Source organism: Miniopterus natalensis, chromosome 2 (assembly GCF_054644295.1).
Source record: "Miniopterus natalensis isolate mMinNat1 chromosome 2, mMinNat1.hap1, whole genome shotgun sequence".
Taxonomy (NCBI): domain Eukaryota; kingdom Metazoa; phylum Chordata; class Mammalia; order Chiroptera; family Miniopteridae; genus Miniopterus; species Miniopterus natalensis.
The window spans coordinates 87,825,809-87,850,707 of record NC_142082.1 but is presented as its reverse complement, the minus strand read 5'-3'; positions in this window follow the sequence as shown (position 1 = coordinate 87,850,707).

Here is a 24,899-nt window from a genome sequence, read left to right as displayed (position 1 = left end):
TGACCCATGCCATTATGGTAAATTAATATTTAACAAAGGAGGCAAGAACATACAATGGAGTAAAGACAGTCTCTTCAATAAATGGTGTTGGGAAAATTCAACAGGTACATGCAAAAAATAAAACTAGACCAACAATTTACACCACACACAAAAGTAAATTCAAAATGGATAAAACACTTAAACATAAGACATGAAACCATAAAAATCCTAGAGGAAAACATAGGCAGCAAAACCTCAGACATCTCTCATAGAATGTGTTTGCTGATACATCAACTAGGGCAAGAGAAACTAAGAAAATAAACAAATAGGACTGCATCAGGATAAAAAGCTTCTGCACACCAAAAGAAACCATCAACAAAATGAAAAGGGAGCCCACTGTATGGGAGAACATATTTGCCAACAGCTGATAAAGGGTTAATATCCAAATTATATTAAAAAACTCATACAACTTAACAAAAGGAAGGCAAACAATCCAATTAAAAAATGGGGAAAGAACCTAAATAGACACTTTTCCAAAGAGGACATACAGATGGCTAAGAGACATATGAAAAAATGCTCAGCGCTGCTAATCAGAGAGATGCAAATTAAAACCACAATGAGGTATAACTTCACCCCTGTCAGAATGGTTACCATCAACAAATCAATGAACGACAAGTGCTCACAAGGGAGAAAAGGGAACCCTAGTACACTGCTTGTGGGAATACAGACTGGTGCAGGTACTATGGAAAGCAGTATGAAGTTTCCTCAAAAGATTAAAAATTGACCTGCCATTTGACCCAGTGATGCCACTTTTAGGAATATATCCTAAGAAACCTGAAACACAAATCACAAAGAATTTATGCACCCCTATGTTCATAGCAGCACAATTTACAATAGCTAAGATCTGGAAACAGCCCAAGTGCCCATCAGTAGATGAGTGGATAAAAAAGCTGTGGCATATTTACACCATGGAATACTATGCAGCTGTAATAAAGAAGGCTCTTTTATCCTTGGCACAGCATGGAGGGAACTAGAAAGTTTTATGTTGCGTGAAATAAGCCAGTCAGAGAATGACAAGTACCACATGATCTCACTTATATGTGGAATATAATAAACAAAATAAACTGATGAACAAAATGGATCCAGAGACATAGAAGCATGGAAAAGACTGAGGGATCTCAGAGGGAAGGTGGAGAGGGGGATTGGGTGGGGAGAGATTAATCAAAGAAATTATGTTTATAAGCATAACTCATGGATACAGACACTGGTCTTGGGAAGGCCTGGGGGTGGGAAGGATGTGGGGGGAGGGGATCAATGGGGGTAAAAACGGGACATCTGTAATAGTTTCAACAATAAAGATAAAGAAATTTTTTTAAAAAGTAAACACATAACACACTGTATTGTGATACTATTGTTTCATTTGACATAGAAATTCTAAAAAAAAAGTCTGAGACCTCAAAGCTATTGCCTGGGACAGGAAGAAACTGCTTAACCCCATCCTGCAGTCTGGGCTGTCAGTATTCTTAACCTGGGAATCTTTTGATAATTCTCCCTGATTCCAGGATGGCTAAACTTGCTCCATCAGAGTAGACTGCATGTTCTTCCCAACCTGAATCTGCAGCAAGCTACCTTATGGAGAACTAGAGTTGGTGTCTCTGGTAGAGATTGAGGAGTTTGGCTTTGAAGCATAGACTAATGTCCCCTCATTGAATGCCTGACTGCATAATTACCAAGCAGGTGCCCCACTGGCCTGAGCTAGGCTAGCCTGGGTTCATTTGACAGATTCTCTTTAAAGATCTGGAGAATGGCCAGGCAACCTTAGTCAGTAGGTAGAGTAGTTGATAGGTGGAAGTGGACCTCAGGGAGCCTCAGTCTGATCACAGGTCTGCTTTAAGCTAAAAGAAACCAACCCTTTTACACAGATTGGTCCCTCCCATGCATACACAGGTCTAATAGGCACAAACACAAATAGTGAACAGAATGGTAATACAGACACGTAGCCTAAGGCCAGTTACACACAATGTCTGACAGTGATCGCATCTGAAACCCATTCAAAAGGACCCGGACCACACGAGAGCTCAACCCAACTAGACACACAAATGACACACCCAAAGGTGGATCCAAGCAGGCTCCAAACCCTGCTGGGAACAACCCCACCTTGGGAACCAGCTCCTTCACAGAATCTCGTACATGGTGATAAAATATTACCTCTATGAACACCCAGTCAAAAGGGTTAACAATTATGCCACTGAGCCCATCAAGACACTTTGAAGCTGTACCTACACAGCAGTTTGCATGCCATCATTGGGTTTCAGACTCATAGTCAGCCAGCCTGAGGCTCAATCCCACCCATGAAAGGGCCATCAGCAATCAAAACCCAATTACAATAGAAGGGTCCAAACAACCCACACGGGAGACATTCCTAGAGCACCCATCTCAAAATATCAAAGAGACTGAACTACTCAGTCCCATAGGAAACCTACTACGGAAGATAAACCTGCCAAGACTGGGAGTCATAGTAGTGCTATCTAATACATAGAAATAAGCACAAAGAGGAAGCCAGAATGGGGAGACAAATAAAGAGGCCCAAAATGAAAGAACAGAAGGAATCTCCAGGAAAAAAAAAACTAAATGAAATGGAGGCAAGCAGTTTATCAGAGTAAAAAGTAATGTTTGTAATGATGCTCAAGGAACTTAGAACAACAGAATGAAGAAGGATATAGAAACCATGAAAAATAATCAGTTGCAAATGAAGAATGCCATATCTAAATACAAAATACTCTGGAAGAAATAACTAGAAGGCTGGATTAAGCAGAGGACTGCATCAGTGAATTAGGAGAAAAGATAGAAAATAGCCCAGCCAGGTGTGGCTCAGCGGTTGAGCGTCCACCTAGGATCCAGGTGATCAGGTTTCAATTCCCTGTCAGGGCACATGCCCGGGTTGCGGGCTAGGCAGCCAATCAATGACTCATCATTGATGTTTCTCTCTCTCTCCCTCTCTTTTCCTCTCTCTGAAATCAATAAAGATACATTAAAAAAGAAATATATTTTAAAAAAAAGAAAGTAATCACTCAGAGAAGCAAAAAAAAAAAAAAGAACTGAAAAGAACAAGGATAGTTGAAGGGAACTATGGGACAATATGAACCATAACAACATCTGCATCATAGGTCTACCAGAAGGAGAAGAAAGCAAGCAAAGGATAGAGAACTTGTATGAAGAAATAATGACAGAAAACTTTCTAAACCAAGTGAAGAAAAATGTCACAGAAGTTCAGGAAGCACAGAGTCTTAATCAAGATGAACACAAAGAGACACACACCAAACACATAATTAAAATGGGAAACATTAAATACAAAGAGAATTGTAAAGGCAGCAAGAAAGAAACAGTCAGTTACTTAAAAGGAAGTTCCCATAAGTTAGTCAGCTGATTGTTCAACACAAACAATTCAGGTCAGAAGGGATTGGCATGAATTATTCAAAGTAATGAAGAGAAAGAAGAAGCAACCAAGATTTCTCTAACCAGCAAGAGTACCATTTAAAATTGAAGGTCATCTTTTTCATCCTTGGATAAGTTTATTCCTAGGTATTTTATTTTTTAAGCTGCAATGGAAAATGGTATTTTTTTTAGTTTCTTGCTCTGAAAGTTTATTGTTGGTGTATAAAAATGTCATTGACTTCTGGATGTTGATTTAGTACCGAGCTACCTTGCCAAATTTGTTTATCAAATCTAGTAGTACTTTGGTGGAGTCTTTAGGGTTTTCGATGTACAGTATCATGTCATCTGCAAATAATGACAGTTTTACTTCCTCCTTTCCAATTTGGATACCTTTTCTGTTTTCTTCCTGTCGTCTGATGGCTGTGGCTAGGACTTCCAGTACTATGTTGAATAAGAGTGGTGAAAGTGGACATCCCTGTCTTGTTTTTGTTTTTAAGGGAAATGGTTTTAGTTTTTGACCATTGAGTATGACGTTGGCTGTAGGTTTGTCATATATGGCCTTTATTATGTTGAGGTATGATCCCTCTGTTCCCACTTTGCTGAGAGTTTTTATCAGAAATGGGTGCTGGATTTTGCTGAATGCTTTTTCTGTATCTATTGATATGATCATATAATATTTGTCCTTCTTTTGCTTATGTGATGTATCACATTTACATATTTGAGGATGTTATACCAGCCTTCCATCCCTGCAATAAATCCCACTTGGTCATGACATATGAACGTTTTAATCTATTGCTCTATCTGGTGTGCTTGTACTTTAGTGAGGATTTTAGCATCTGTGTTCATTAGGGATATTGGCCTGTAATTTTCTTTCTTTGTAGTGTTGTTATCTGGTTTGGGGATTAGAATGATGCTCTCTTCATAAAAAGAGTTTAGGCGTTTTCCCTCCTCTTGAATTTTCTGGAATAATTTGAGTAGCATAGGTGTTAATTCTTCTTTGAATGTATGGTAAGACTCACCTGTAAATCTGTCTGATCCAGGACTTTTTTTTGCTGGGAGTTTTTTGATTAATGCTTCAATTTCATTAGTTGTTATCAGCCTATTTAGGCTTTCTGCCTCTTCTTGATTCAGCTTTGTGAGGTTATATGCTTCTAGGAATTTGTGCATTTAATTCATGTTGTGCAATTGGTTGGGATATAGTTTCTTATAGTACTTTCTCACAATCCATTGTATTTCTGTTGGGTCGGTGGTTATATTGCTTCTTTCATTTTTTATTTTGTTTATTTGGGTCCTCCCTCTTTGTTTCTTAATGAGTCTGGCTAAAGGTGCATCAATCTTATTTATCTTTTCAAAGAACCAGCTCTTGGTTTCACTGGTTTTTGTATTGTTTTTTTAGTCTTATGCTATTAATTTTTGCTCTGATCTTTATTATTTCCTTCCTTTTACTTCCTTGGGACTTTTTTTGCTGTTCTCAATCTAGTTATTTTAGTTATTGTGTTAGAGGGTTCATTAGAGATTTTTCTTGTTTCTTGAGATAGGCCTGTAAGATGCCTAGGAATAAACTTAACCAAGGGTGTAAAAGACCTGTACTTGAAAAACTATGGGACACTGAAAAAAAATAGAAGATATAAACTAGTGGAAAAATATATCATGCTCATGGATTGGAATAATTAATATCCATACTATACTACCTAAAGCAATTTATAAATTCAATGCAATTCCTATTAAAATACCAACAGCATATTTCACAGATCTAGAATAAACATTTTGAACATATATATGGAACCAAAAAAGACCCTGAATGCTGTAGCCATCTTGAGAAAAAACAACAGAGTAGGAGGGATCACATTACCTGACATCAAACTGTACTACAAAGCCACTGTAATTAAAAAGGCCTGGTATAGGTACAACAGGCATATAGATCAATGGAACAGAACAGAGATCCCAGAAATAAACCTATGCCATTATAGTCAGTTAATATTTGACAAAGGAGGCACGAGCAAACAATGGAGTAAAGACAGTCTTTTCAATAAGTGGTGCTGGGAAAATTGGACAGATACATACAAAAATAATGAAACTAGACCATCAACTTTCACCATACACAAAAATAAACTCAAAATGGATAAAAGACTTAAATGTAAGGCACAAAACCATAAAAATCCTGGAAGAAAACAGGCACTAAAGTCACAGACATCCTACGTAGTGGAATTTTCACTGATACATCTCTTAGGGCAAAAGAAGCAAAAGAAAAATAAACATATGGGGCTACATCAAACCAAAAAGCTTCTGCACAGCAAAAGAAAACAGCCTCAAAATACAAAGGAAACCCAAGTCTGGGAAAACATATTTGCCAAGGATGTATTGGATAAGGGGATAATTTCCAAAGTGTACAAAGAACTCATACTACTCAGCAAGAGGAAGACAAACAACCTAATTTAAAAATGGGCAAAGGACCTGAATAGACACTTCTCCAAAGAGGACATACACATGGCTAAGAGACATATGAGAAAATGCTCAATTTATCTAATCATCAGAGAGATGCAAATTAAAACCACAATGAGGCATCATTTCACACCTCTAAGAATGGCTACCAGCAACAAATCAATAAACGACTTGTGCTGGTGAGGATGTGGAGAAAGGGGAACCCTAGTACACTGTTGGTGGGAATGCAGACTGGTGCAACCACTATGGAAAACAGTATGGAAGTTCCTCAAAGAATTAAAAATGAAGCTGCCTTTTGATCCAGTGATCCCACTTCTAGGATTATATCTTAAGAATCCTGAAACACTAGTCAGAAATAATATATGTACTCCTATGTTTATAGCAGCACAACTTACAATAGCTAAGATCTGGATATAGTCCAAGTGCCCATTGGTAGATGAATGGATAAAAAAGCTGTTGGACATATACACCGTGGAATACTATGCAGCTATAATGAAGAAGGATCTCATACCCTTTTGGACATTAGGGCTGGACCTGGAGAATATTATGCTAAGTGAAATAAGCCAGGGAGAGAAAGACAAACATTACATGATCTCGCTTATATGTGGAATCTAAAGAACTTAGGAGGGTGGGTGTGTTGAGGAGGAGAGATTAACCAAAGAATGTATATGCATTTATGCACAACCCAAGGACAGGGAAAATGATGGGGGTAGAGACTGGGGAGTGGGATGGGATGGATTGGAATAGGTCATTGGGGAGAAAAAGGGACATCTGTAATATTTTAAACAAAAAGAAAACAAAAACTTTGCCAAAATCATGCTTCATAGGGATAAATTTTACCATGCTCCAAAATAAATAAATAAATAAAAATAAAATGAAATAAAATTGAAGGTGAAATAAATAGTGCCCCAGAAAAAAGATTTATTGAGTTCATTGCCACCAAACCAGCATTGCAAAAAATGCTCAAGGGACTGCTTTAAGAAGAAGAAGAAATATACAGAGAGAGGAACATAAGCATAATGAAAAAAATGGCAATAAGGAAGTACCTATCAATAATAACCTCAAATGTAAGTGCCCCAATCAAAATATATAGAGTAGCCAAATGTATAAGAAAAATGACCCATATGTATGTTATCTACAAGACACCCACCTCAGAACAAAAGATACAGAGGGTGAAAGTGAAGGGATGGAAAAAATTATTCCATGCCAATGGAAACAACAACAAAAAAAGCTGGGGTTACATTACTTATTTCTGATAAAATATACTCAAAACAAAGGCCATAACAGGGGACAAAGAAGGTCACTACATAACAATAAAGAGATTGACACAACAAAAGGATATAACCCTTATGAACATATTTGTACCCAATATTGGAGAACCTAAATATATATTTAAAAAAACTTTTTTGGACCTTAAGGGAGAGATCAACAGTAATACAAAAATAGTAGGAACTTCTAAAACCCAATTGTCATCAATGGATAGACCTTACAGTCAAAAATCAACAGGGAAACAGCAACCTTAAATGACACACTTGACTGGATGGATTTGATTGATATTAACAGATATTTTATCCCAAAGCAGCAGAATATACATTTTTCTCAAGTGCACATGAACATTCTCAGAATTAGACCACATGTTAGAATACAAAATAAGTCTTAAGAAATTCAAGAAAAATGAAATAATATCAGAAACTTTCTTGGATCAAAATGGCATGAAACTAAAAATCGATCATGGTAAAAAAGCTCAAAAGTATTCAAACACAAGGGGGTTAAGTAGCCTGTTATTAAAGAATAAATGGGCTACCAATGAGATCAAGGAAGAAATCAATAATTTCCTGGAAATAAATGAAAATGAACACATAACAACCCAAAAAATATCAGGCACAGCAAAAGCAGTCCTGAGAGGGAAGTTCATTAAAAGCCTAACTCAAGAAGCAAGAAAAAATTCTAATAAATTATCTAATTCTACAATTGAAAGAATTACAAAGGAAAAAGAAGAAAAGTCCAGAGTAAGTAGAAGGAAGAAAATAGTAAAGATCAGAGTGGAAATAAATGACATAGAATCTAAAAAAACAACACAAAAGGTCAATGAAACCAAGAGTTGGTTCTTTGAAAAAAATAAACAAGATTGATAAACCCTTAGCTAGACTAACCAAGAAACTAAGAGAGAGAACCCAAGTGAAAAAATCAGAAATGAAAGAGGCAATGTAACAGGTTATATCACAGAAATGCAAAGGGCAATCTAGGTGAAATGGACAAATTCCTAGAAACATACAGTCTTCCAAAACTGAATCAGAAGGAACACCCGAGTAAAAAATTACACATAATGAAAGTGAAGTGGTAATAATAATAAAAAAAATCTCCCAGGAAATAAAATTCCTAGATTGGATGGCGAATTTCAAAGGAGGACTAACATCTATCCTCTTCAATTTATTCCCAAAATTTCAAGAGTAGGGAAGACTTCCAAGTTCTTTGTACAAGGCCAAGATTATCCTAACACCAAAACCAGATAAAAGCATTACAAAGAAAGAAAATTATAGGCCAATATCCCTGATAAACATGGATATTAAAATCCTCAACAAAAAATAGCAAGTCAGATCCAGGAATACATTTTAAAAGTTATACAACATGATCAAGAGGGATTAATTTCAGGATGCAAAAATTTTACAATATTTGCAAATCAATAAGTGTGACACATCACATAAACAAAATGAGAGATAAAAGTCACATGATCATATCAATAGATGCAGAAACAGCATTCAATAAAATCCAGCACCCATTTATGATAAAAATTCTCAGCAAAGTGGGAATAGAGGAATCATACCTCATCATAATAAAGGCCATGTACAAAAACCTGCAGTCAACATCAACTAACTGAGTAGAAAATAAAAGCATTTCCTTTAAGATCAGGAACAAGACAGGGATGTCCACTTATACCACTCTTATCCAACATAATACTTGAAGATCTAGCCACAGCAATCAGACAAGAAGAAGAAATGAAATGTCATCCAAATTGTAAAGGAGGAAGTAAAACTCATTATTTGCAAATGACATGATATTGGATATAGAAATTTCTAAAGAATCCACCAAAAAACCCCACTAGATGTAATAAATGAATATGGTAAAGTTTCAGGATATAAAATCAATATCCATAATCAATGATATTTTTATACACCAATAATGAACTATCAAAAGAAAAACTAAGAAAACAACCCCATTTACTATTGCAAACAAACAAAAGGTACCTAGGAATAAATTTAAACAAGAAGGTAAAATAATTGCATTCAGAAAACTATAGAACTTTGAAGAAAGAAAATAAAGAGGATATAAATAAATGGAAGCATATACCATGTCCATGGACTGGAAGAATTAATATCATTAAAATGTCCATAATACCCAAAGCAATCTATACAATCAACTCAATTTCTATTAAAATACCAATGGCAGATTTCACAGATGTAAAAAAAATATTCCAAAAAATATATGAAACCATAATGACCCTGAATAGCGATAGCAATCTTTAGAAAGAACAAAGTTGGGCCTGGCCGGGCGTGGCTCAGCGGTTGAGTGTTGACCTAGGATCCAGGCGATCAGGGTTTGATTCCCGGTCAGGGCACATGCCCGGGATACGGGCTCGATCAATGACTCTCATCATTGATGTTCCTCTCTCTCTCTCTCCCTCTCCTTCCATCTCTCTGAAATCAATAAAGTTATATTTAAAAAAAAAGAAAGAAAGAACAAAGTTGGAGGTATCACATTACTAGATATAAAACTATACTTCAAGTGCATTGTAATCAAAACAGCCCAGTACTGACTAAGAAAAAGCACGTAGACCAAAGGAATAAAACAGAGAGCCCAGAAATCAACCTATGCCATTATGGTCAATTATTATTTGACAAAAGAGGCAAGAACATACAATGGAGTAAAGACTTTCTCTTTAATAAACAGTCCTGGGAAAATTGGACAGGTATGTGCAAAAAAATTAAACTAGACCATGAACTTACACCATACACAAGAATAAATTCAAAATGGATAAAAGACTTAAATGTAAGTTGTGAAACCATAAAAATAATACAAGAAAACATAGGCAGTAAAATACCAGACTTTTCACATAGCAGAATTTTCACAGATACATCACCCTGGGCAAGAGAAACAAAGAAACAAAATAAACAAATGGGATTACATCTAACTGAAAAGCTTATGCAAAAGAAACCAGCATAAAGTGAAAAGGGACCCATTGCATGGGAGATCATATTTGCTGATGATATATATGATAAGGGGTTAATTTCCAAAATATATAAAGCACTTATACAACTTAACAAAGGAAAGACAAATAATTCCATTAAAAAATGTGCAGAGGACCTAAATAGACATTCCTCCAAAGAGGACATAGAAATGGCCAAGAGACATAAGAAAAAATTCTCAACGTCATTAGTCATCAGAGAGGTGCAAGTTAAAATGACAATGAGGTATCACCTCACACCTGTCAGAATGGCTACCATCAACAAATCAAGAAACAACAAGTGCTGGCGGTGATATGGAGTAAAGGAACCCTAGTACACTGCTGCTGGGGATGCAGACTGGTGCAACCACTATAGAAAACTGTGTGGTTTCCTCAAAAAATTAAAAATGGAGTTGCCATTTAACCCAGTGGCCCCATTTCTAGGAATATATGCTAGGAAACTTGAAGCAACAATCAGAAAGAATATATGCACCCTTATGTTCATAGCAGGATTATTTACAATAGCTAAGATCTGAAAACAGCCCAGTGCCCACCCGTAGATGAATGGATTAAAAAACTGGCACATTTACACAATCGAATACTATGCAGGTGTGAAAAAGAAGGGCCTCTTAACCTTGGAGACAGCATGGAGGGACCTGGAGGTTATTATGCTAAGTGAAATAAGCCAGTCTGAGAAAGATAAGTATCACATGATATCACTTATATGTGGAATCTAGTGAACAAAATAAACTGATGAAATAAACGGATCCAGAGACATTGAAACATGCAACAGACTGACTATTTTAGAAGTAAGGGGGGAGGTGGGAAGAGATTAACCAAAGAACTTATATGCATATATACACATATGCATAGCTCATGGACAAACAATAAATAGTGTGGGGAAGGCCTGGGGAGGAAGCAGAAGCTGGGTGGAGGGAATCAGTGGGGGAAAAAAGGATACATCCATAATACTTTCAACAATAAAAAAAAAATCCAGAAAATAGAACCAACCAGTAAAAATGAGCAATAGACCTAAAAAGACACTTCTCCAAAGAGAACATAAAGATGGCCAATAGACATATAATAAAATGGTCAAGATAACTAGTCATCAGAGAGATGCAAATTAAAACTACAATGTCATATCACTTTATACCTGTCAGAATGGGTATTATCAATAAATCAACAAAAAAACATATGCTGGCGAAGATGTGGAGAAAAGGGAACCTTAGTGCACTGTTCCTGGGGATGCAGACTGGTGCAGCCATTATGGAAAACCGTATGGAGCTTCCTCAAAAAATTAAAAATGGAACTGCATTTTGACCCAGTGATCCCACTTCTGGGAATATATATCCTAAGAATACTAAAATGCCAGTAAGAAAAAAATATATAAACCCCTATGTTCATAGCATCATTATTTACAATAACCAAAATCTGGAAACAGCCCAAGTGACCAAGAGCAGATGATTGGATAAAAAATCCATGGTACATTAAGCAATGGAGTACTATGTGGCTGTAAAATGAAGAAAATCTTACCCTTTGTGACAGCATGGATAAACCTAGAGATTATTATGCTAAATGAAATAACCCACTCAGAGAATGACAAATACTGTATGATCTCATTAATATTTAGAATCTAATGAGAAAAATAAACTGATGAATAAAATTAAACAAAAAGCATGGATACATGGAACAGACTGGCAGGTGCCAAAGGGGTGGGGGATGGGGGTGCATGGATAAAGGAGATGAAGTGATTAGCTAAATAACATATATGCATACACCTTGGACATGGACAATGGTGTGGTGAAAGCCAAAAGAGGGGAAGGTGGAGTTGTGTGGTGGAGGTCAAAGGGGAGGAAAATGGAAGACATCTGTAATAGTTTCCGTAACATTTTTAATAAGAGAAAAAGAAAAAAAGAAAGGAAAGAAGAAATATATATATACATATATTTGACACAATTTTAAAATAAAGACAACCTCTTTCTGAATACAACTAAGTCTGATATTGCTGCTTGATTTGACAATGTGTACTGACTTTATCGGCTGGATTGCATAGAATTTTTCCGTATAATGAATCAGCTAAATATATACCTTAGAAGTACTGATAAAAGATATATCAAAAACATGATTAGAGGGGGAAACCAAATAAGGATTATATGGGATATCCTTGTATTATTTCTTGTAACAGATCTACTGTTACCTTAAATTAAGAAGTTTAATTTAAAAAATGTGATTAGATAGCATGTCATCAAACATACTGTATTCACAAAAGTTTAATGAAATTTATAATATCCACTTTTTCAAATTGTTTTCTGAATATATTGGGTTAAACAAAGTGATCCAAGTGAAATAATAGCAAGATAAGTCTTGGTAAAACTTTTTCGGTATACTTCCCAGAAATTGAGAAAATTAATTATTCTAACAATCACATAAAACCCTTTGCTAGTTATGGGGTTTCCAATTCTATACTTTAATAAATTGAGTTGTCAGCTGATAGATTATTAAAATACTGCTTATGTTATATCATTATATGAATATTTTGGCTTTTAACTCAGGAGGAGTTCAAATAATTGGATGCCATTTGCCATAAAACTTTTATTTCTATCTACTTAGTTTTGAGAAAATGGTTTCAGCACATATGTATAACAATGAAAAGTAAGAATATAATTTACAGTCTATATTTTCCATAGCTTAATCTAGACATAAGTAACATTCACCTATATATGTAATAATTGGGAAAAAGTGCCCTCATTTACCTTACTAAGAGAAGAACTTTCAATACAATATTTGGTTTTTTTGTGTGTATTTTTTAAAATGTGGTGAAATTGATTAATACAATCATATAGGTTTCAGGTGTGGGTTTCAATATTACAACATCTGTATATTGCACTGTGTACTCACCACCAAAAGTCAAATCTTCTCCCATCACCATATATTAGGCCTCCTTTACTCCCCAACCCTGTCCCTCTGGCAACACTGCTATTTGTGTCCACAAGTTTCAGTTTTATATCCCACATATGAGTGAAATCATATGGTTCTTAGCTTTTTCTGACTGATGTTTTCACTTAGCATAATATCTTCAAGGTCCATCCATGTTGTTAAAAATGGCAGTATTTCATCCTTTCTTATGGCTGAGTAGTATTCCATTGTGTACATGTACTAACCACATCTTCTTTATCCAGTCCCATATAACAGGAAACTTTGGTTGTTTCCATGCCTTGGCCACTGTGACTAATGCTGCAATGAACATAGGGATGCATATATCTTTGCGAATACATGTTTTTGAGTTTTTTGGGTATATACCTAAGAGAGGGATCACTGGGTCCTATGGTATTTCTATTCTTAATTTTATGAGGAATCTCCAGACTATTGTCCATAGTGGGTGTACCAGTCTACATTCCCACCAGCAGTGATTGAGGGTTCCTTTTTCTCCACAACCTCCCCAACACTTGTTTTTTATGTTTAATAAAAATTTTAAAATATATTTATATTTGATAAAAACTTTCAATATGTCAAAAGTGTTTTATACTATTGTATATTAATAATAATTTTAATAGTATAATCAATAAGAAAATTTTTAACCCTTAGAACATTAGTTCACAGAAAATGCAAAAATTACATTGAACTTTAGTTTATATGTTTGTTGCAGAGAAGTATATGAAGATGATAAATAAAAAACTTATGAAGATAAAAATATAAAATTCAGTTGTTAGGAAGTCTAAGTGGGCTGGAATTACAGGTTCAAATAGAAAATAAAAGATGCAAAATTTAAATTTAAGAAGGACTTTAGAATGGACACCAAAGAAGAGATAGCAGAGCCCATGCAGTCTACAAGGGTAAGAAGGGGGTGCACAGAGGTGGAGGGAAGATGACAGCACTCTGACAAAAAGCAGAGAGCCCTTGCTCCCAGCCATGGATCTGATTTACCACTATAATACTGAGTAACCAGCTTAGAAAAACAAGAGTATTATACCTGAGTGGACATATTTGAGTAAAAAGCACTGAACAAACATCATGGAGTCTGGTAAAAGAGGTGGCCATAAAGAGGGGGGTCACCCTGAAGCCAGGGTTAGGCTCCATGGCCCCTAGATTAGAGGCTACAAAACCCCCTCCCCTTGGAAGTGTGGAGCGGCATGCAAAAGCTAAGATCTCAAACCCAGAGTGGAGGAAAAGGAAGGAGATCCCATGCATGGAGGGCAGAGAGGGCTAGGGGAACAGTGTGACTGAGAGGAGGGGACCATGCTTTCCCAGTGAAACAATGCCTCTAATGGTGGCAGATAAGACAGGACTCTCACCCCAGTGCTGATCATGAGAAAAGCTGTCCCACAGTGTGTGGCTTCCCAATATAAAGGGGCCAGAAGGCTGCAATGAGCAGCCACCTACAGGGACCCGCTGCTTTCCTGTAAGGCATTGTGTCAAACCCCAGAAAGCATTTGACTGTGTGGCACAGGGAAGGGTAAGAGAGCCCTCCCACTGTCAGAGAAGGACCAGAGCTGCCTGTGGAGCAGATCAAAACTCCAGCTATGGGAAAAGACCAGAGCCACCAGTGGGATGGATCAGGTTTCTAGTGGCCAGAACTGCCTTTGCGCCAAATTGTGATTTTTTTACCCACCTTGAGGGGAGCCAGGATAGCATACAAGGAGCTGCCACAGATTTACTGAGATAAGCCATGCAGGGGAGCAGTGTGAGGCTGACTTCATGACCCCTCCTGCTTGGAAAGAAGGCGGGGGTGGGGGGGTGACTGGACTTGTAGGGCAGGTTCTCTGCCTATGTGTTATTTTATGCTCTTTTGAGTTTCTGATTGCTGAATGGACATCCACCTTCCTGGCTTGCATTGGGGAGACAGAATAGCAAAAACTGGGATTTGTGTTTGCATAGTGGAGAGTCTGAAATAAGTGCTCCATGAGATCAGCCAACCAGATCTGGGAAAGGAGGGAGGGAGCACACCTACCTCTCCAGCAGACTAGGAGCACCACCCCCAACAGGAAAGGGGGTGGTTCAGCTCACTGAAACCCCAGATATTCCCCACAGGGCACAGTTCTGAGGGAGAAGGAAGAGCAGCTCACAGGACAATACAAGAATAAGACTCTCAGGGACTATTGTTTGGGAACTGGAGGAAAAGCATAAAACCCCTTTTGGGGGCTGGGTGGACAGAGTGCTCACCAGAATTTTTTTTTAGTCAAATCCACTGAACCCAGGCCACTGAAACTGCTCATACAGAAAAGGCAACAGACTAAAGTCAACCTGAAACTGCAGCAGGCCATTATATGGGGAACTAGAACTGGAGGATAGGGTAGAGGCTGAGGAGTAGTCTTTGAAGCAGAGACTAACTTCCCCATAGTGAGTGTCTGACAGTGAAACCTCTAAATAAGGGGAGCAATATCCTGAGCTACACTAGTCAGCCTACACACTAAAGACTCCTGAGAAGACTAGAGTAAGACCAGGCAACTACAAGGGGAAGCAAAAGCTGACAAGTGGAGGTGGTCCACAGAGAGCCTCAGATCAGCCAACTACCTAAGGGCACCAGAGCAAAAACCTAGACAGATCCTGACATTGGCTTATTCCAGTTTATCTCCCAGTAGCTTCTCTATTTTTTATATTTTATTTTATTATTTTATTTTATTTAACTTTACTATTAGCAATGATATCCTTTTCCCTTCCTCTTTCTCTCTTTTGTTTATTTGTTTATTTGGGGGTTGTTGTTTTTTGCTTTAGCATTTGTGTTCTAGCCTCGTTCTCCCAATTTTTCTTTCTCTTGGGATGTTTTCATTGTGATTGTTCAGGATATTTTGTAAGATATTGCTTGTTTCCTGGCAGTTTAGTTGTGTTTTGTTTTGCCTTGCCAGCACAGGTACAACAGCTCACACCACATGGTTAGGCCTGAGCCACACAGTTAGCCAACCTAAGAGGAGACTCATCCCAAGAACAGATCAACAACAAGCTAGACCTAATCACAACAGGAGAGTCCAAAGAACTCATAAAAGGGACATCAACAAAGAGGATAATCCTAGAGCAAATTGCTCAGAAGTATAAGGAAAACACACCTCTGTGCTCCACTGGACATACACTATAAAATCCCACCCCACCAGAGTAGGAGACAGCAAATATATTTATTATACAAACACAAAAACTAAGGGTCACTAAAATGGAGAGACAAAGAAACAACCCACAAACCAAAGAAAAGGAAAAATAGCCAGAAAAAAACCTTAGTGAGATGTAGTTAAGCAAGTTATCAGAAATAGAGTTCAGAGTAATAGTTATAAGATACTCAAGGAACTTAAGGAGAACAACAAGACACTTAATGGAAAGGTCCAGGAACTTAGTGAAAACCTGAAGAAGAGATAGATACGATAAATAAGAAACAGGCAGGAATAAAAAATAGTATATCAGAGATCAAGAATATGCTGGAAGGAATTAAAAGCAGGCTCAGTGAAGCAGAGGATAGAATAAGTGACTTAGAATATAAGGTAGAAAAACCGCTTAATCAAGACAGCAAAAAGAAAAACACTTAAAAAGCATGAGGACAGAATAAGGGAGCTTTGGGACAACATGAAGCCAAACAACATCTGCATCATAGGGATGTCAGAGGGGAAGGAAAGAGAGCAAGGGATAGAGTACCTGGTGGAAGAAATAATGACAGAAAGCATCCCTATAATTGTGAGGGAGAAAGCCACACAAGCTCAGGAAGCATAGAGGGTTCCAAGCAAGAGGAACCCAAAGAGACCCACTCCAAGACACATCAGGTAAAATGGCAAATGTTAAGGAAAAAACCAAAATATTAAGTGCTGCAAGAAAGAGACAAGCAGTGACATACAAGGAAACCCCCCATAAGGCTAACAGCAGATTTCTCAACAGAAACTCTTCAGGCCAGAAGGGAGTGGAATGAAATGCTCAAAGTAATGAAAAGCAAGAACATGCAACCAAGACTGCTTTATCCAACAAGGCTATCATTTAAAATTGAAGGTGAAATAAAGAGCTTCCCAGACAAAAGAAGACTAAAGGAGTTCAGTATCACCAACCAGCATTGCAAGAAATGCTAAAAGGACTTCTAAAAGAAGAATAAGAAATATTGAGAAAAGGGTACATTGGTATAAAGGGGGGAAATGGCATTAAATAAGTATATATCAATAGTAAGCTTAAATGAAAATGGAATAAATGCTCGATTCAAAAGATATAGGGTAGCTGAATGGATAAGTAAGCATGACCTATGCATATACTGTCTACAAGAGACGCATCTGAGAGCAAATATTCACACAGGTTGAAAGTGAAAGGTAAGAAAAGAATATTCCATGCAAATGGGAATGAAAAGAAACCTAGAGTAGCAATACTTATTTCTGACCAAATAGACTTCAAAATAAAGACCATAGCAAGTTACAAAGAAAGTCATGACATAATACTAAAGGGCTCAATCCAGCAGGAGGAAATAACCCTTATAAATACATATGCATGCAATATAGGAGCATCTAAAGATATAAAAAAATTCTTGGTGGGCTTTAAGAAGATCAAGCCTGGCCAGGTGTGGCTCAGCTATTGAGCGTCGACCTAGGATCCAGGCGATTGGGGTTCAATTCCCAGTCAGGGCACATGCCCGGCTTGCGGGCTCAATCAATGACTCTCTCATCATTGATGTTCCTGTCTCTCTCCTTTCCTCTCTCTGAAATCAATAAAGATATATTTTTTAAAAAAGAGAAAACAAAGAGAAGAAGGAGATCAAAAGTGACACAGCCATAGTGGGGGAATTTAACACCCCACTATCATCATTGGATGATCATCAAGACAAAAAATCACCAGGGGAACAGAGACCTTAAATGATAAACTAGTTCTAATGGATTTAATTGACATTTACAGAATATTTCATCCTAACGCAGCAGAATACACATTCTTCTCTAGTGCACATGGAAAAGTCTCAAAAAGAAACCACATGTTAGGGCACAAAGCAAGTGACTACAAATTCAAGAAGATTTAAATAATATCAAGCTTCTTGTCAGATCACAAACTAGAAAATAACCATTATTAAAAAACCTCAAAAATATTCAAACATGGAGGCTAAATAGCATGATATTAGACAATGAATGTGTTACCAATGAAATCAAGGAAGAAATCAAACACTTTTTGGAAAAAAACAAAAATGAACAGACAACAATACAAAATCCATGGGACACAGTGAGGGTAGTCCTGAGGGGAATGTTCATAGCAGTACAGGCATACCTCAAGAAACAGGAAAAAGCTCTACTGAACCATCTAACATAACAACTAAAATAATTTAAAAGATAACAGCAAGAAGGAAGGAAGGATGTAGAAGGAAGGAAATTATTAAAGATCAGAGCAGAAATTAATGACATAGAAATTAAAAAACAATATTCAAAATCAATGAAACCAAGAGCTGATTCTTTGAAAAGATAAATAAGATTGATGAACCATTAGCAAGACTCACCAAGAAACAAAGAGAGAGGACTCAAATAAAATCAGAAATTAGAGCCAATATAATAACCAACCCAACAAAAATACAAAATATCATAAGAAAATAATATGAGAAACTATATGCAAACAAGCTGGACAACTTGGGTGAAATGGACAAATTCCTAGAAGCATACAATCTTCCAAAGCTAAATTAGGAAGAATCAGAAAACCAGAATAGGCCCATAACAACTAATAAAATTGAAGCTGTAATAAAAAATCTCCCAGCAAACAAAAGTCCTGGGCCAGATGGATTTATAGGCAAGTCATACCAAACATCCAAAGAAGAATTAACACCTATTCTACTCAAACTATTCCAGAAAATTCAAGAGGAGGAAAAACTTCCAAGTTCTTTTAATGAGGCCAGCATCATCTTAATCCCAAAACCAGATAAAGACACTACAAAGGAAGAAAATTACAGGCCAATATTCTTGATAAACATAGGTGCTAAATTCCTCAACAAAACCAGATCCAGCAACATATTAAAAAAAACATACACCACGACCAAGTGAGATTTATTCTGGGGTGAAAAGATGGTATAATATTTGAAAATCAATAAATGAAAGACACAAACCAAATGAGGGACAAAAATAATATGATCATATCAATAGACACAGAAGGAGCATTTGACAAAATCCAACACCCATTTCTGATAAAAGCTCTCAGCAAAGTGGGAATAAAGAGTAAATACCTTAAAATAATAAGAGCAATATTTGAAAAACCTACAGTCAACATCATTAGCAATGGTCAAAAACTAAAACCATTTCCCTTAAAAGCAGGAACAAGACAGGGATGTCTTCTTTCACCACGTTTATTCAACATAGTACTGGAGGTCCTTGCCACAGCTGCTAGGCTGGAAGAAAACATAAAAGGTACCTAAATTGGAAAGGAGGAGGTAAAACTGTCATTATTTGCAGATGATATGATATTGTACATATAAAACCCCAAAACTTTACCAATGTACCACTAAATTTGATAAAAGAATTTGGCTAGTTAAGTGGATACAAAATTAGATCCAGAAATCAATGGCGTTTTTATACACCAACAATGAACTCGCATAAAGAGAAACTAAAAACAAAAAAACAAAACAAAACTGCCATTTACCATTGCAACTAAAAAAGTAAGAAACTTAGGAATAAACCTAACCAAGGCTGTAAAACACCTGTATTCAGAAAACTACAGGACATTGAAAAAAGAAGTAGAGGAAGATGGAAGAATATACTATTTTCATGAATTGGAAGAATTATTATCATTAAAATGTCCATACTACCCAAAGCAACCTATGGATTCAATGCAATTTCTATTAAAATAGCAACAGCATATTTCACAGATCTAGAAGAAACATTTTGAAAATTTGTATGGAACCAAAAAAGACCCTGAATAGCTGTAGCAATCTTGAGAAAGAACAGAGTGGGAGCAATCACTTTACTGGATATCACACTGTACTACAAAGCCATTGTAACCAAAGAGCCTGGTATTGGTACAACAGATATATAGATCAATGGAACAGAACAGAGACCCCAGAAATAGACCCATGCCATTATGATCAGTTAATATTTGACAAAGGAGGCAAGAGCATGCAATGGAATAAAGACAGTGTCTTCAATAAATTGTGCTGGGAAAATTGGACAGATACATGCAAAAAAATCAAACTAGATCACCAACTTAATCCATACACAAGAATAAATTCAAAATGGATAAAAAACTTAAATGTAAGTCAGGAAACCATAAAAATCCTGGAAGAAAACATAGGCAATAAAGTCAGAGATATCCCATGTAGTGGAATTTTCCCTGATTCATCTTTTAGGGCAAGGGAAACAAACAAACAAAAATTAAACACATGAGACTACATCAAACTAAAAAGCTTCTGCACAGCAAAAAAAACAGCCTTGAAATACAAAGGATCCCCACTGTATAGGAGAACATATTTGCCAAGGATGTATCTGATAAGGGGCTAATTTCCAAAGTGTACAAAGAACTCATTCAACTCTACAACAGGAAGACAAGCAATCCAATTAAAAAATGGGCAAGGGAATAGACAGTTCTCCATGCAGATGGCCAAGAGACATATGAAACAATGCTCAAAGTCACTAATTATCAGAGAGATGCAAATTAAAACCACAAAGCAGTACCACTTCACACCTTTGAGGATGGCTACCATCAACAAATCAACAAATGATACATGCTGACAAGGAAGTGGAGAAAGGGGAACCCTGGTACATTGCTGGTGGGAATGCAGACTGGTGCAACCACTATGGAAAACAGTATGGAGTTTCCTCAAATATTGGAACTGCCCTTTGACCCAGTGACCCCACTTCTAGAAATATATCCTAAGAATCCTGTAACACTAATCAAAAAGAATATAGTAGCAAAATTTATTACAGCTAAGATCTGGAAACAGCCCAAGTGCCCCTCAACAGATGATTGGATAAAAAGCCTGTGGGACATTTACACCATGGAATACTATGCAGCTGTGAAGAAGGATCTCATACTTTTGGTACAGTATGGGAGGAACTGGAGGATATTATGTTAAGTGAAATAAGCCAGGCAGAGAAAGACAGACATCACAGGATCTCACTTATATGTGGAATATAAAGAACTTAATAAACTGATGAATAAAATAGGTTGGTGACATGGAAGCAGAGATCAGACTGAGAAATCTCAGAGGGAAGGTGAGGGTTGGTGTGTGGGTGGGTAAGGAGAGATTAAACAAATAATTTATATGCATATATGCATAACCCAAGGACAGAGACAATAGTGTGGTGAGAGACTGCAGAGGGGGGTTAACAGGGGGTGGAAGGAGTCAATGGGGAGATAAGGGGACATCTGTAATATTTTGAACAATAAAAATAAATAAATTATTGTGCTTTAAAAAGGACTTTAAATGTAGATTAACATGAATAATAGTTGGTACCAAATTTATATGGTACTAAAACTTATTTGATACTATTAAATTTTTGTTTTTTATCTTTGTTGTTGAGAGTATTACAAATATTCCCACCTTTTTGGCACCTTGCCCTGCACCCCCTGGATCCCTCCCCATCTGAGGCCTTCAACCCCCTATTTTCTGTATTCATGGACAATGCATAGATGCATATAAGTTCTTTGATTAATATCTTCCTGCCCCTCCCCCCTTCCCTCTGAGACTTGTCAGTCTGTTCAATGTTTCCATGCCTCTTGTCTACTTTATTTATTAGTTTATTTTATTCATATCCACATATATTTGAGATGATGTAATATTTGTCTTTCTTTGACAGGCTTATTTCATTTAGCATAATAATCTTCAGGTCTCTCCATGCTTTTCAAAGGGTAATAGATCCTCTTTTTTACAGCTTCATAGTACTCCATTGTGTAAATGTACCAAAGTTGTTTTTTTTAATTCATTCTTCTACTGATGGACACTTGAGCTGTTTCCAGATCTTAGCTATTGTAAATAACCCTGTTATGAACAGAGGGGCCATATATTATTTCTGATTGGTGTTTTGGGATTCTTAGGATATATTCCTAGAAGTGGGATCACTGGTTCAAATGGAAGTTCTATTTTTAATTTTTTGTGGAAACTTCACACTGTTTTCCATAGTGGCTGCCCCAATCTGCATTCCCAACAGAAGTGTACTAGGGTTCCTTTTTCTTCACATCCCCACCAGCATTTGCTGCTTCTTGATTTATTGATGGTAGTCATTCTGGCAGGTGTGAGATGATATCTCATTATCATTTTAATTTGCATCTCTCTGATGATTAGTGATGTTGAGCATTCGTTCATATGTCTCTTGGCGATTTTTTTGTCCTCTGGAGAAATGTCTATTCAGGTCCTCTGCCCAGTTTTTAATTGGACTGCTTGTCTCCTCTTTGTTGAATTGTACAAGTATTTTATATATTTTGGAAATTAACTGCTTATCATATATATTGCTGGCAAATATTATCTCCCTTTCAGTGGGTTCCCTTTTGATTTTATGCTGGTTTCTTTTGCAGAAGCATTTTAGTTAGATGTAGTCCCACTTGTTTATTTTATTTGTTTGTTTCTCTTCCCCACAGTGATGTATCTGAAAATTCTGCTACATGAAATGTCTCCTATTTTGCTGTGTATGTTTTCAGTCATGGTTTTTATGATTTCATGACCTATGTTTAAGTCTTATACATTTTGAGTTTATTCCTGTGTAAGGTGCACATTCGTGATCTCATTTCATTTTTTTGTTTTTTTTATGTGCCTGTCTAATTTTCCCAGCATCATTTATTGAAGAAACTGTCTTTACTCAATGGTATGTTTTGCCTCCTTTGTCAAGTATTAATTTGGCATAATGATGGAGATTGCATTGAATATACAGATTGCTGTAGGTAGTATTGGAATTTTAATGATGTTAATTATACCAATCCAAGAGTATATGCTTCCACTTGTTTATATCTTTTTTTCTTTAATCCACACCAGAGGATAGTTTTTTCATTGACTTTTTTAGAGAGTGGAGGGAAGGTAGGAGAGGAAGAGAGACAGAGAAACATCAGTGTGACAGAGATGGTTCAATTGGTTGCCTCCGCTGCATGCCCCAACTGAGGTACATGCCCTTGACCAGGAATTGAACCCAGGTCCCTTCAGCCCATGGGTTAACACTCTTATCACTGAGCCAAATTGTACAGGGCCAGTTGTTTATATCTTCCTCCATCTCTTTTTTCAACATCCTATAGTGTTATGAGTATAGTTCTTTTACCTCCTTAGTAGAGTTTATTTTTAAGTATCTTACTGAATTTTTTTTTAAGTTTCTCTTTCTGAGAGTTCATTATTGGTGTATAAAAATGTCATTAATTTATGGGTGTTAATTTTGTATCCTGCTACATTGCCGAATTTTTATTAAATCTATTAGTTTTGGTGGAGTCTTTAGAGTTTTCTATGTATAATACTGTTTCATTGGCAAATAAAGACAGTTTTAGTTCCTCCTTACCTATTTGAATGACTTTTGTGTTTTCTTATTTCCTGATCACTGTGGCTAGGACATCCAGCACTATGTTGAATAAAAGCAGTGAAAGCTGACATCCTGATATATTCATGTTCTTAAGAGAAATAATTTTAGCTTTGCCCATTGAATATGATGTTGGCTGTACATTTTTCATATATGGCCTTTATTATGTTCAGGTATGATCCTTCTATTCTCACTTTACTGAGGGTTTTTGTTAAAAACCAGTGTTGGATTTTGTTGAATGCTTTTTCTGGGTCTATTGATATGATCACTTGATTTTTGTCTCTTAATTTGTTTATGTGATGTATACATTTATTGATTTGCAAATATTGTACAAACCTTGTATTTCTGGATTAAAACCCACTTGGTCATAGTGTATGATCTTTTTAATATATTGCAGGATCTACTTTGCTAATATTTTGTTAAGGATGTTAGCATCTATGTTTATCAGATATGTTAGCCTGTAATTCTCTTTCTTTGTAGGGTCTTTATCTGGTTTTGGAATTGAGATAATTCTGGCCTGGTTTAAAGACTGTGGGGTGCTTCTTCCTCTGGGACTTTTTAGAATAGTTCTTCTTTAAAATGTTGGTAAAACTCACCTGTAAAGCCATCCAGTCCAGTGCATTTATTTTTTCTAGGAGTTTTTTGTTTTATGTTTGTTTTACTGCTTCAGTTTAATCAGTTGTTATCAGTCTATTGAGGTTTTGTTATACTTTCTCATTCAGTATTGGAAGACTGTATTTTTCTAGGAATATGTCCATTTCATCCAGGTTGTCCAGCTTGTTGGCATATAGTTGTTCATAGTATTTCTTACAATCTTTGATTGTTGATTGTGTCAGTTGTTACTTCATCTCTTTCATTTCTAATTTGATTTATTTGGGACCTCTCTCTTTTTTTCTTGATAAGTCTGGCCAAAGGTTCATCACACTTGCTTATTTTTTCAAATAACCAGCTCTTGGTTTCAATGATCTTTTGAATTGTTATATTAGTCTCTATTTCACTTATTTCCAGTATGATCTTTATTAATTCCTTTCTTGTACTTACTTGGGCTTTACTTGCTCTTCTCTTTCTAATTATTTAAGTTGTAGTGTTTGATAGTTTATTAGAGAATTTTCTCATTTTTTAAAAAATTTTATTATTGTTTAAAATATTACAGATGTCCCCTTTTCTCCCTGATGACCCGTTCCACCCCGTTCCTTCCCCCTCCCCAGTCCCTCTCCCCACCATTGTCCATGTCCTTGGGTTGTGTATATATGCACATAAATTCTTTGGTTACTCTCTCCCCCTCCACCCACCTGCCCTCCTCCATCCCTCTGACATTCATCAGTCTCATCTATGCTTCCATGTCATTGAATCTATTCTGTTCATCAGTTTATTAAGTTCTTTAGATTCCACGTATAAGCAAGATCATGTGATAT